The sequence below is a fragment of the Argiope bruennichi genome, chromosome 2 (genome assembly GCF_947563725.1).
Source record: "Argiope bruennichi chromosome 2, qqArgBrue1.1, whole genome shotgun sequence".
NCBI lineage: Eukaryota > Metazoa > Arthropoda > Arachnida > Araneae > Araneidae > Argiope > Argiope bruennichi.
The window spans coordinates 81,792,382-81,805,481 of NC_079152.1; positions in this window are offsets into that span (position 1 = coordinate 81,792,382).

Here is a 13,100-nt window from a genome sequence, read left to right on the forward strand (position 1 = left end):
ATTATGAGATATCAAGTTTTAAGCCTCGAACAAGCAATGCATTCCATTATTTCATTTTGAAAATAAAAGATAAATTTCATTCATTCATCGGTTAATTTCATCTCACAAAATGAGCATCATTGTAATCAAAACAAAGTATATGAAAAGGATTTATTTTGATAAAAAAAATTGAAAAAAAGATAAAAAGAATTTTGTGAGATATTTTTATTACAAACATAAAAGCTGACAAACTAAACAGATGCGCTTGATCTCAAACCCCACTGCATAAGAAGCATTGCTTATTTTAAAAACAATCAGCAGTTTGACATGAAAGCTGATATTGTGCCTAATGAAGAAACTTCACTTTCGTTAGAAATTCATAAAAAAGAGAAAGATGATATTAACAGAAATAGCTGACATCAGCACAGCAGCATTAAAAATTCGGTTATTTTTTTCTAAGTTTATTGAAGTGGAAAACAATACAAATTTTTAATTCAGGATAATTTTTAGGTTGAAAAGTTTTTATTATTTTTATCATATCATTTATTTATTTTTTGTAAATCCTCATTTGAGTATCTCCTCATTCGTGTACGTTGCACATAGCTACGTCTTAAACTGCATTTTAAGTATTTATGTAAAGAAATACAAAGGTAAAAAAATATTAAAAAAGAATTATGTCATTTAATCAGAAGTTGACTCGGCATACCATGCAGTTATTTAATTATATTATTATTTCAATTTAACTGAATCTAAACTAATCAATTATCTTGATAAATCTTGGAAACCGTATTGCCCATACTTTTGATAAATTTATTTATTAGAAATCATGATACCAGAAACTGACTATAATGAGACATAACTCATAGATCTGATCAATGAATATTTTTGATTTATTGATTTAAAAAGTGTCATTCTTCCTATTTCTGAAAATAATCAAAAATTGAAGAAAAAGCATATCATTCATTTTTGTGTTTTAATAAGTTCCTACTTTTTAAAAATGTTTGTGCCTGCAACTGAAAGCGACGGGGAACTAACGACATAGAATCCACAGAAAATTTTTTGTGCTTATTGATTCCCCCAGAAAGTTTCTAAAATTATGAACTACATGCTCTTAAAATTAAATTCTTAAAGAACACCTGTTTGGAGTGAAGTAAGATTTTAAACGTTGTTATTCAATAAAGATATTGTTTAAGAAGACCCGAGTGGGGATATCTATCATTATTTTAAAACATATCTCCAAACATCTTTTCGGTTGTTTTCTAGCAAAAAATATATTGTATGAAGAATTTCGGAAGCGATGGAATATCATTTCATGCAGTAGAATCGCATTAATGTTGAATTACAATATTTTCAGATTTTGAAGTTAACGGTTACAAAAATTTAAAATTACTAGTTTAAATGCAAAATTGTTGCTTAAAGATTATTGCTTAAAATTATGAATTTAAATCGAGAAAATGTCTGGTCATATTGAACAAATATCATCTAAAATTCACAGTTTCTATTCATTACTGGTAATTCAAAGGTAATTACAATTTCGGAGGTATTTAAAGTCAAAACCTAATTTCATTTGCAGTATATGCGTACGGATAGTGAATTAATTATTTGACAAACAGTAATATTTATATGCATTAAAAATTTCAAAAGATAAATGACAACTGAAAGAACATTCTCCTCTCTCAAAAATGTTTACTAATTAAAATTTTAATTACTCATTTAAAATTCATTCAAATTGCTGAAACTAGGTGAAGCCAGACGAATATTACAAAAACATGTCTTTATTTTTATGCAGAGTTATCTACGAATTCGACAAATTTAGTCAAGCATTGTTATTTGCATTTTATGGGTAATTTGCCAGAACTCCAGCGTCATTTAGAATTTCATTAAACATCCTTTGAATTTTAGAACTCCATGATTTTTTATAGGAAATAAATTATAAAACAAGTTTTCGAAAACATCTATTTAAATAAGTATTTAAGTTTCAATCATTGAAGTCTCTTTATTTTTAACGATTTTAACAAATTGTAAATAGCTTTAACGAGTCCTAATATGTAATTATCTTTCAAAGAAAGCTTTTGACTCAAGAAATAAATTTCGGACGTTGAATGTATGTTTCACAGAGTGCATACTTGAGAAATAGATTGCAGATGCATTTTTCATCCTTATTTGCCTGTAATTTGTTAATTTCATATAATTAATGACATACAGTTTTCTTGAAATTTGGAAATAGAATTAATTAAACAAGAAAAATTCAAATAAATCAATTATATGACCTTTAATTAAGGTCAGAGTATTCAAGTGAATACTCTAATCATTTGGAGCACTAATATATACTGCAAACCTTTTATTTTATAAATGTTCAATTAAAATATGTGTAATTAATTAATGATCTGAACAAAACTTTTCCTCATTTGCATCAGTTTAAACTTGAATAGGCATCGTTATAATTATTATTATAATTATTAATTATAGTTAATAATTATTTGCTTTCATTAAAATATATGTATTTTTTAAATTCTAGTCCGAATTACATCTAGATGATCATCAGTAAAAATTTTAATTGATACCATTTCGAAAATACAAAATTATAAAATTGTTCAGACAGAAAAGGGGCTGAAAACTCATTGTTCAGAAAATTAATTTAAAGACGCCATCTATGGTTGTTTTTATTAAGTGGATGATATATTTAACCACTTTATAAGTATCTCTAATTTTTAATTAGTGAAGATATACAAAATACATAGGCTTTAAAAACTATAAAATTGCCCTTTCCAATGAGCCAATGAAAGTTTGAAATTTCTCCGCAAAATGATTGTTTTAATAAAGGCCATAAAATTTTAAGTTTCAATTATTACCAACTTTCGACTTTATATAATTGATTTTATTAATTTTCCAAGCTTTTCAAAGATTTAAATCTTGTAATTAAGTTAATTGAAAAAAATAAAATTAAAATAAGTCGATTTCGAAAATATATTGATTATAAAATAAAAAAATGTCAGAAATCATTTTATATCTGCTTTCAAATTGTTAAGAAATATTCTGCAATTGAATTAGAGATTATTTAATAATTGTTATCTATATAAACATAAGGAATGCATTTAACTAAATAAAATCAAATTTAATTTTAGCGAGATAGTCATTATTATCAAAAAATAGACATAAAAACTATCGATAATATAATGCTATTTCCTTATTTTGGCTCCAAAAATCGTAAAAGAATGGTATTTATATATTTCGATCATTTGACCATTTATTACTAATTTTCTGCTGAATTTAAAAATAAAAGAAAGAACCTAACTATCTAATGTAAATTAACTTTGTGAAAGTAGAAATCAGTACCTGAAAAGAATGAAGATTTTATTATACTTCATACTGACAAGAAAGGTAGTAAAAAATGCTGACAAACATTTAAAAATGCAAATCAAAACAGTGACTATTTTATTACTTAATAGGATAATGCATAATATCGAATGGATCATTTCAGATTATTTTCATGAATAACAAATGAGAAGTAAGAAATAACTTTTTAAAAAATAGTGTTCAAAAAGCTATAATTAGTGAATGCAGCTTTTATAGAATCCAATCTTATCAGAAACTTTTAATGAATTCCTTCACTGAAATCCTTGTTTTTCTTGACAGAAATATCCGTATTACTTACGCTTCAAAATTTAACGGGGCAAATTAATAAAAAATATTGATGAATAAAAAAATGATTTTTTTTTTCATTTACACTAAGATAGATTCGCTTATTGCGGCTGAAAAAATTATGTTTTTACATGATAGCTCTGCTAATTAATTACTGAAGTTATCCAAATATTAAATTTACAGTAAATACTATCAGCAGATAGTTTTCTCTTCTGTTTCGATTTAATCAATATTTTATCAGTTAAACTACTTCGTACTATTATTTCTCATCAAATAAAAACTTATTTCATCAATTTTAAGGCATTCACAACTGGCATAAACACTTTATAATTCAGCTTACATTTGCCTTTATTTATATATTTATTATACTTTTGCCATTAAATGTGCTTTTCAAAATTTAAAAAAATAAATAAAATTATGTTTATTGGATTTACATTCAAGTAATTAGTTTATAAACCAAACTGTTTCTATTTAAAATGTGACATAAACCTGAGACATTTTACGAATCCTTTGATATAGGGTGTTCATTAATTATTGTCCGGGTTTCAGTACCTCATAACTTTCGAATAAAAAATATTACGCAAAAACCGATTACGTATTCGTAAATTACAACTCAAGGAATTTTATTAATGATATTAAAGTGTAAAGCTTGCACAATTTGCACTTTATAGGCATTCAGCTGAAGGCGATTATGTATTCGTAAATTACAACTCAAAGAATTATGAATACGTAAATTACAACTCAAAGAATTACATATTCGTAAATTACAACTCAAAAAATTATGTATTCGTAAAGTACAACTCAAAGAATTATGAATATGTAAATTACCATTCAAAGAATTATGTATTCGTAAAGTACAACTGAAAGAATTATGAATATGTAAATTACAATTCAAAGAATTATGTATTCGTAAAGTACAACTCAAAGAATCAACTTCAGCTGAATGTCTACAAAGTGCAAATTGTGCAACCTTTACACTTTAATATCATTAATAAAATTCTTTGAGTTGTAATTTACGAATACGTAATCGGGTTTTGCGTAATATTTTTTATTCGAAAGTTATGAGGTACGGAAACAACGACAATAATTAATGAACACCCTGTATATTTAAAATAGATAACTCCTTCTATTACGTATGAATATTTAGAAACTTTCAAAGCCTTCTAAGTAGCTACCAAAATTCTTGATTATAAATAGTAACATCATATTTATGCTGCGCCTGCTTCTATGTTTGTAATTCTTATTAAAATGCTTCAATTTAAATTCTTGAATCATTTAAAAAATCCTGCATGCAGTTAAATGTTTTAATAAATTCTGACTCACACAAAAGTTTTAAAAATGATGACATAGAATCCAAAATACAAAAATAAATATGAAAATACAGATAAAAAATATGAAATGCAGTATGAATATGGGAATGCGATAATTTTCCCGAGTTTTTTTATCATAAAATTATCAAAAAATTTTATCATAAATTACCATATCCCGAATGTTTTATCATAAAATATCTCTTTGCAGGTATCTTAAATAAATATCACAACATCAACACACTCTAAGTCCATAACTATTATTAAAATAAAAATAGAGAATGTTATTAAATTGACAATTAAGAGGTTCTTTGGCTGAATCCGATTTCTCTATAGAGCATCAACTAAAATTCCATGATTTCTTTTGCAAAATGGCTAACAAAGTTTTATTGGCTACTTAAAAATTTCTATCAAACAAAAATCCATAAAGTATAATACTAATACGGGAAAGAAATCTACCCAGTGTATGATGAAAAGTCCAACAAACTCGATAACAGATATCGATGCTTTATTTGACAAGAAAGAACAAAACTCAAATACAAAAGGCACAAAAAGTCGGCAAAAAACAGCACTTCAAGAAATCCATAACACATAAGCAGCGAACCGTTAATACACAACCGCACAGCATGAAGCGAAAGAAAACTTGCTGGAGATCATTACCCCAAAAAAAGATTACACTCAAAAATTCGTTTGAGCTCAACTGACTTCTCTATCTCTTAGCTTTTTATGATTTCTGTGAAAGGCTAAAAGCGCTTCCGGAAGTATATTATAGTTTCGTTCCTAAGTGTTCCAGTCATCTCTGGAACTTTTGCCGCCATTGTCATCAAATGGTCTCCAAGTGTATCTCTTAGGTCGAGAGTCATTGGCCTAGCATCTATTAACATCTGTTAAAACTATCTGTAAAAAAATGTCTTCCTTGGCATGAAACTAATTGCGCAGACAAGTAATATTACCATTTACTAAGAATATTCTTTAAAATAGATATATCTGTTGATTATTACATATATTCGCAAATCGTGAGATTGAATTGGACCGGTTTTTTTCTCACGTTTTTTTTTTTTTTTTCAATACTAAGACTGTCTTACGAAAAGCTTTTATTGCAGACAATATAGCTTTTTTTTTCTACTCTACATACGAATCTATCTTAACCAAAGGATGTAAAGCTGGTACTAGAGGTGGGCAAATACATCCTTCAAGAGTAGAAAGAAATGATATGGCAACATATATAAATAATTTTTTCATTATATCATATAGAAACAAGATATAGTAATATAATATAATATAGAAAGAAAATTTATAAACATACGTTGAGAACACAAATAATAATTAATTCCATATTTCATTCTATATTCAAAAATTCTGCATTCTAAAATTTATAAACCTCACAGCAGAACGCAAAAAAAAAGTATGTACAGAACAAAAACCGGAGATTATAAAATAATTTACAGAATTAAGTCACAGTGTACATAAAAAAGAAATTATATGAGATAAATAGAAAAGGGAAAAGAAGATAAAAATGAAGGCTACGCATCAAATAAAAAATATAAGTTAGGAGTCTGAATTACTCGAATAGTCTTTACATTTAAAATCTCTGATTTTGAATATCTCCCCTATTTCAAAAACCTTTTATGAGCAAAATACATTGCATACAATATTATTTTTCATCGCTACTTGGAACCATGTTATCATAATTTCGAAACATTGTAACTTAAGAATATTTGGTATGTCGTTGATAATTTTACTTAGATTCTGTTTTTTATTTTTCTGAAAAATTTTGAAACAGCAAACATTTTAGGCTCATTTCTTTTCTTTTTTTATATTTGCATTTCAGTTTCCACTGGAAGATTTAATTTCATAGTGAAGAAAATTATTTGAAATTTAGCTTGAACTTTTCTTTCAAACATAAGTTACAACGCATATAATAAGATTAAAATTCTCTTCAGAAAGAAAAGAATTGTATTATAAAATAATTTTGGAGATAATAAATTTAAGCTACTGTTCCTTCACATCATTAAATCCAATTAAAAAGAAATTTTAAAAAAAGAGTAATGAAAATATAGGTAAAAATCTATTCCGGGTAGAACTTTTTTTTATTTACCCTATCTTCTTTTTTTATATTTTTCTGTTATGAATTATTGTAGGCTAAATTTCATTTTGAAGTGCAATTTCTTCAAAATATTTTAGTTATAAATTTTGAAATGTTAGCATTCTAAGCCAAATGATGCTGATGTCGATTATATCACCATCATGCTAATTTGAAATTTGTAATTTGCATAAATTTTATTTGTAGTTGTAATTCACTAATACTTTTTCAAATGTGTTTGAATTCCAGTAAGGGATTTTTAAGTTTTATGTTTTTGAACTCAATCAGTGAAATCTTAACTTCTTCAGTTTTAAAGAAACATGCTTCTAGTTCCTTTCCTTTCAAGTCAGCCTGCAATGATCATGAATTTAATGTAGGAGACCATATAATTAAAGATATTATAAGGCTGTAGAAGCTTGTATAATTAATTATATGTCCTAAAGCATAGTTACCATTATTATGCATAACTTCTTTCCTGAATAGGAACGTTTTACCATATCCATTGAGATATCAGTTATGTTGTTGGATCAGATAAAGCTGTCTGTAATCTTCATAATCTCTAACGTTTCAGTAGCAAAACCCACCAAAAGACTTGTATAAAAAAATGAATCAGTACCAACCGGAAACAATTCATACACAATGCTGCAAAAGACATCGAAAGATTACATTGGTTGTTACTATATATTTACGATATTAAATTGTGAATGAAAAAAACAAACTTTGATGAAACCAACAACCTAATTTATTGTCAACTTTCGTAAATGAAAAACAATTGTTGGATAAAATTTCAGATGACTGAATTCGATTAATTTATTAAACTGCATAGCTTTAGAGCAAAACAAGAAATAAAAATAAGCAATAAGTAAAACAAGATAAAAAATTTGTCTACAAATTTTTTCCTAGAGAAGTTAAGCTGTTATTTGTTATAAATCTTTTTGAAATCAACCTGTTCGACTACCAAATAAACTAAATATGAATCAACCACAATTTATTCAACAAAATGTGAGTGGTGAGAAGTGAGTCGTAAAGAAGGATAAAGTGGTGATTTTTTCTTATTTTATTTATTATTTAAGGATGACTTCGAACACATATCAAAAATACAATAGCTTTACCCAATAAGTCTCAAAACTACAAATAATAGTTTCAGTGTTGGAAAAATAACCTAAGGCGGACTTTTAAAATTTTTCTTACTCCACAACAGTTTTCTATAAGAACCAAAAAAGTACATGCCTGATAACTGTAAAAAATATCCTTCCATTCCTCTGAGAGGACAACATACGAAGTTATCACATTATAAATGTCTCTTGGAGAAACTATATAAGAAATGAAATAATGCATCTAAGAGATCGTATAAACAAGGAACACGTACAATTTATCTTAAAGGGGCTTTCTTTTTCTTTGTAAACGAAATATTGTTTTGTAAGTATCAATAAACAATCCACGTTTTAAACCACCGAATAAATAATTATACAACTATTATTTACCTATCTGTGTAACTGGAATGAGCAATAAGTTTCATGGGCAAATTTTGGGATACAGCATTTAAAATAAAATTAATCTGTTTATTAGTAAATGAAATTTGTTTACGGCATATTTTTTCTGTATATGTTTAGCTATCCGTGTGCATTTAAATACGTTAATTCAGAACAGAATGAACTAGATTGCTGAAATGTGATCGTATCTACACTTATCAATGAAAGTGTAGATACGATCAAACCCTTTCTCGTCAACGAATGTTTATTCTTGTAAATGAAAACACAGTAACTTAGCAAAGCAATGAATTTCATATATGAAACTTTTTATGCAGTCTAGACATCAAAAGTGGATATTTCTGTCAAAAATAGAGATGATCATTCAAAGAAAAAGGAATAAAATTCAAACGCGCTTCTCTTTTTCTACAAAAAAAAACTGTAAAACAAGCCATTTCATGCAAGTAAACAGAATAAATCGCTTATGCATAATAGCTTGAGATTCAAACTTCCATCAGAAAGGTATTTTTAAATATCAAATAGAGATATACATTGAAGACATGCATTGTATTTATGGGCCTTTCTAATAGAATCAAATCCAATAACATCATAGGGCTGTTAAAAATATATCAATCAGTCTTCTGATTACACGATGTCTTTCGAAGTACTGTTGTCTTACTTCTATATTTTTCATGTAAATTGAGCAGATGATAAACATAACTTTTGTATCTTAACTTTCAAAATAAAGAAAATTATGAGATTAAACATGTAATGAAATAGCCGATAACATATACAATAAATCGGTTTGAATTGTGTTACAATAAAGAAACTATTGTTAAAATAAACTATTGTCCCACAACTAAGTTGATTATATTTAAAAAATTATTGTAATACAGTGTATAAAATCATTCATATGCAAAATTATATATCAAAAAATATCACTGAAAATGCCAAAATCTATATTTGTTTAATTATAATTTTTAAAGCATTGCTTAGGGCACATACCCGATTTTCAAAGGATATTTGTGACAAAATAATAATACTGAGCCAAAACGTCTGACCTGTAAATTGCCAAAAGATTGACACGTGGATACACATTCTACGATATTATTAGTATAGCTAGAGTTACAGTATTAGTGTTTTGTGAAGTAATACAGGGTGTTTATAAAGTCCCGGACCCATTTTGATGTTTAATAACTCATAAAATAATAAAGATACAAACAAACTTATGGCATTTATTGATGGAATAACTCATATATTTTCCTTTTCAGGTTTGAATATTTTTTACTTTTGTAAATATCGTCTGCGCGTGTGGTTAATTTCAGATAATTTCATTTTCCAGTCTAAATATCTGTACTTTTCTAAATATTGTCTGCTTATTAATTGCCTTTTTCTCTCTTTTGTTTTTGGCAACTATTGCAATGTTATGTTTACTTTTGATGTGTTTGTCCTATCTAGTACTTTTGTATGTGATGTTTTATTCGAGCGGATATTAAGGAGAATGCATACACCACAAGAGAAAGCACAGATTTTATGGTGGTTCATAGAAATGAAATCGATAGTGCAAGCACAGAGAAATTTCAGAAGAATTTACCAAAAAGATCCTCCATCCAAAAACAGCATCTTGCGGTGGAAAAAGAATTTTCTAGAAATTGGAAGTATCGAAGATAAGAAACGTTCCAGACGTCCTTGCACAAGTGATTTTGATGTTGAGCGTGTCAGAGAGACATTTTTACACAATTTTAGAATATCTGTGAGATCAGCGGCAACAAAATTGGATATGCCAATTTCAACGGTGTACAAGGTTATTAAGAAAAAATTAAGACTGCATGCATACAAAGTTCGAATTGTTCAAGTTTTGGAACTGAATGATAGGCCTAGGAGGATGGCCTTTGCAACAGATATGCTAAGAAGGATAGGAGATGCTGCTGATTTTCTGAAGAGCATAATGTTCTCCGATGAAGCATCCTTTCATGTTTCTGGCATTGTTAATCGCCATAATGTGCGCAAATGGCTCCGTGGATGCCGGCATGCTTGTCGCTACCTGGCGTGAAATTGACTATCGGCTTGATATTCTCCGTGCGACGAAGTGGGCACACGTGGAAGTTCATTGACAAGGGTCATGAAACTTTTCGAGTCTATTTAACCATTTATGTTATTAATTTAAATCTATCTTTATTATTTTATGAGTTATTAAACATCAAAATGGGTCCAGGACTTTATAAACACCCTGTATATTCTTTGATTTTTAAACGAGGTTTTTGCAATTTGATAAATAGATTCTTTATGAAAAGAAGAATCTCAGAATGATCATTTTTATACAAAATAAAACCCATTTTTACTTAAAAAACATCTAATTTATTGCATTAATTAAAACTATTTTATGATTTATAAATTATAAGTACAATTGATTAAATAAAATCCAACAAAGATTTGACTTTTCCTCACTCAAAATTTCAAAGTAGCTAGAAACTTCGAGAGAAAAGAAGCCAAAAATTCATTAGGAAATGCCATTTCAAGTCTCCTCAATTAATTAGGAAATGCATTTAAACAATTAAGCAATTCTAGCTTATAAGTGTTAGCTCCAAATAAGCTTTTATTTGAACTTCCTGTAAGAAAAGAGTTTCAAGATTTATAATCCAATCAAAATCTTCTTCCTAATGAACTAATGGAAGAGTTTCGAAATCTAGAACTTCTCCATTATTTTTTTTTTAATTTAAGTAGGAACTTAAGGTTTAAATATGAGAAAACTCGTATCATGAAGTTTAAGATAATTTAATTCTTTTTTAGACTTTAAAGTTTTATATCTTGCATTTAAATATGCTGCGTAAATCTGATTGAATCGAAAAAGGAACCCCTGTATATTATTACAGTATGAGAAAATGTGCTATTTAACACTGTAGAAAAGTATTATTTTTAAAACCAAATCTCTGATCTCGACAAGCTTTTGAAAGAGGCACAGACATTATATATTGCATCAAGTTATTCTAAATTTGTTAATACTCTCATACATCTTTTAACATCAAAGTTCCAGGAACACATCACAAAATATATGGAAATATTTCCTAAATGAAATGAATATTTTAAACTCCTTTTGGATTAATGATATTGAAGTTTTTTTTAAATTTACCAAGTATGTAATATTTTCATATTTTAATATTTTATAAGCGGTCATAATTTCAAATTATCAGCAGTCATCTGGAAAAAATACGTTATTTATTTAATAATTTATCTGTTTATTCAATATAAGCACTTTCATAGATATTATAGATGGATATGTAATCATTTTAAACGGAGTTTCAGTATTTTCTGAAAATGACATTTTATTTGATTGTCCACATTATAAATGTTTCTCACGCATAAAATGTTAGTTACATATCAGTGACTTCTCTTCAATACTACACAGGCGTACATTGATTATGCATTAGCAACTCATTTATTATTTTTTTAAATCGCCATACTATTTTTCTTGAATAACGGACCTCGTCCATTATTACTGCAAAGATATAAAAGAAAATTAATTTGCTTCCAAAATTGAATCAAATATTACGATTTCATTAATATTTAACGAGCAAAATATTTAACAGAAATCAAATATCTATTAAAATACCTTGAAAAGAATTTTATATTTTATTTCTATGCCCGTGAAATGATTTGAAGTTCTGCAATATCTTACTGCATTTTAGCTATATCTTACTGCATTTTTCAGATCATTTTTTAAAGATCAGAAACTTTATTTGGAGAGTATTTTAGAGAGCATTGTAGAGTATTTTAGGAATTTTTTCTTGAGATTTATAAAACTATGTTTATATGCGTAAATGTTACTGTTTAATTTCCGTTAAATTACATGGAAATCATTAATTTATTGTAAATTAATAAAATGTAAGAAATCTATATGTATAAAACGCTGCATGGCACAGAAATAGCTCTTATTACTTATTGTTAAATGGCAACAGTTAAATATAAATAAAGCTTCATAAGAATATCAGACTGCTTCATTAAACGTTTGTGTTGCTGTATTGAATCCAACACTTCACTCAAAGGTATCACTTCCTTCCAAAGTAATTTTAGCTAATTAAAGCAACTATAAAATATAATTGAAAGTGTTCCAGCGGTGCTTGGCCGTGTCTCCAAAAATCAAATTTAATCAGAGGAAAGAAGATATTAAAAATGTCCAGAAATAGGCTTCAAAAGGAAAGTTAATCGAACTAAAAAATGGACTTGGATATCGCTAGATAGTTAGAATTTATGACATGCCTAAAAAAGGCGATGTTTATATCTTCCAAAACATGTTTCTTACAAAATTAATCTTTATATTATCTCAAAACTCAAAAAATTAACTTCATAATGATATAAGTGTAGAATATTCTTCTTAATTTTAATAATATTTTAACTCAATTCGATATACTACTTGCAAAAATATTTTTAAATGTTATGATGGAATTCAAACTCATGCATCAAAATATTCAATCACTCGTTTTTGCCTCTCTTTAACTCTGGAATAGGATTTCACTTTTGCTTTTATTTCGTAAAGCATACAATTTTTTTATTTGCAGCAAACTGATTCATGTTTTCCAGTCATACCAAACAGCAAAGAAAATTAACAAAACAACAACATAT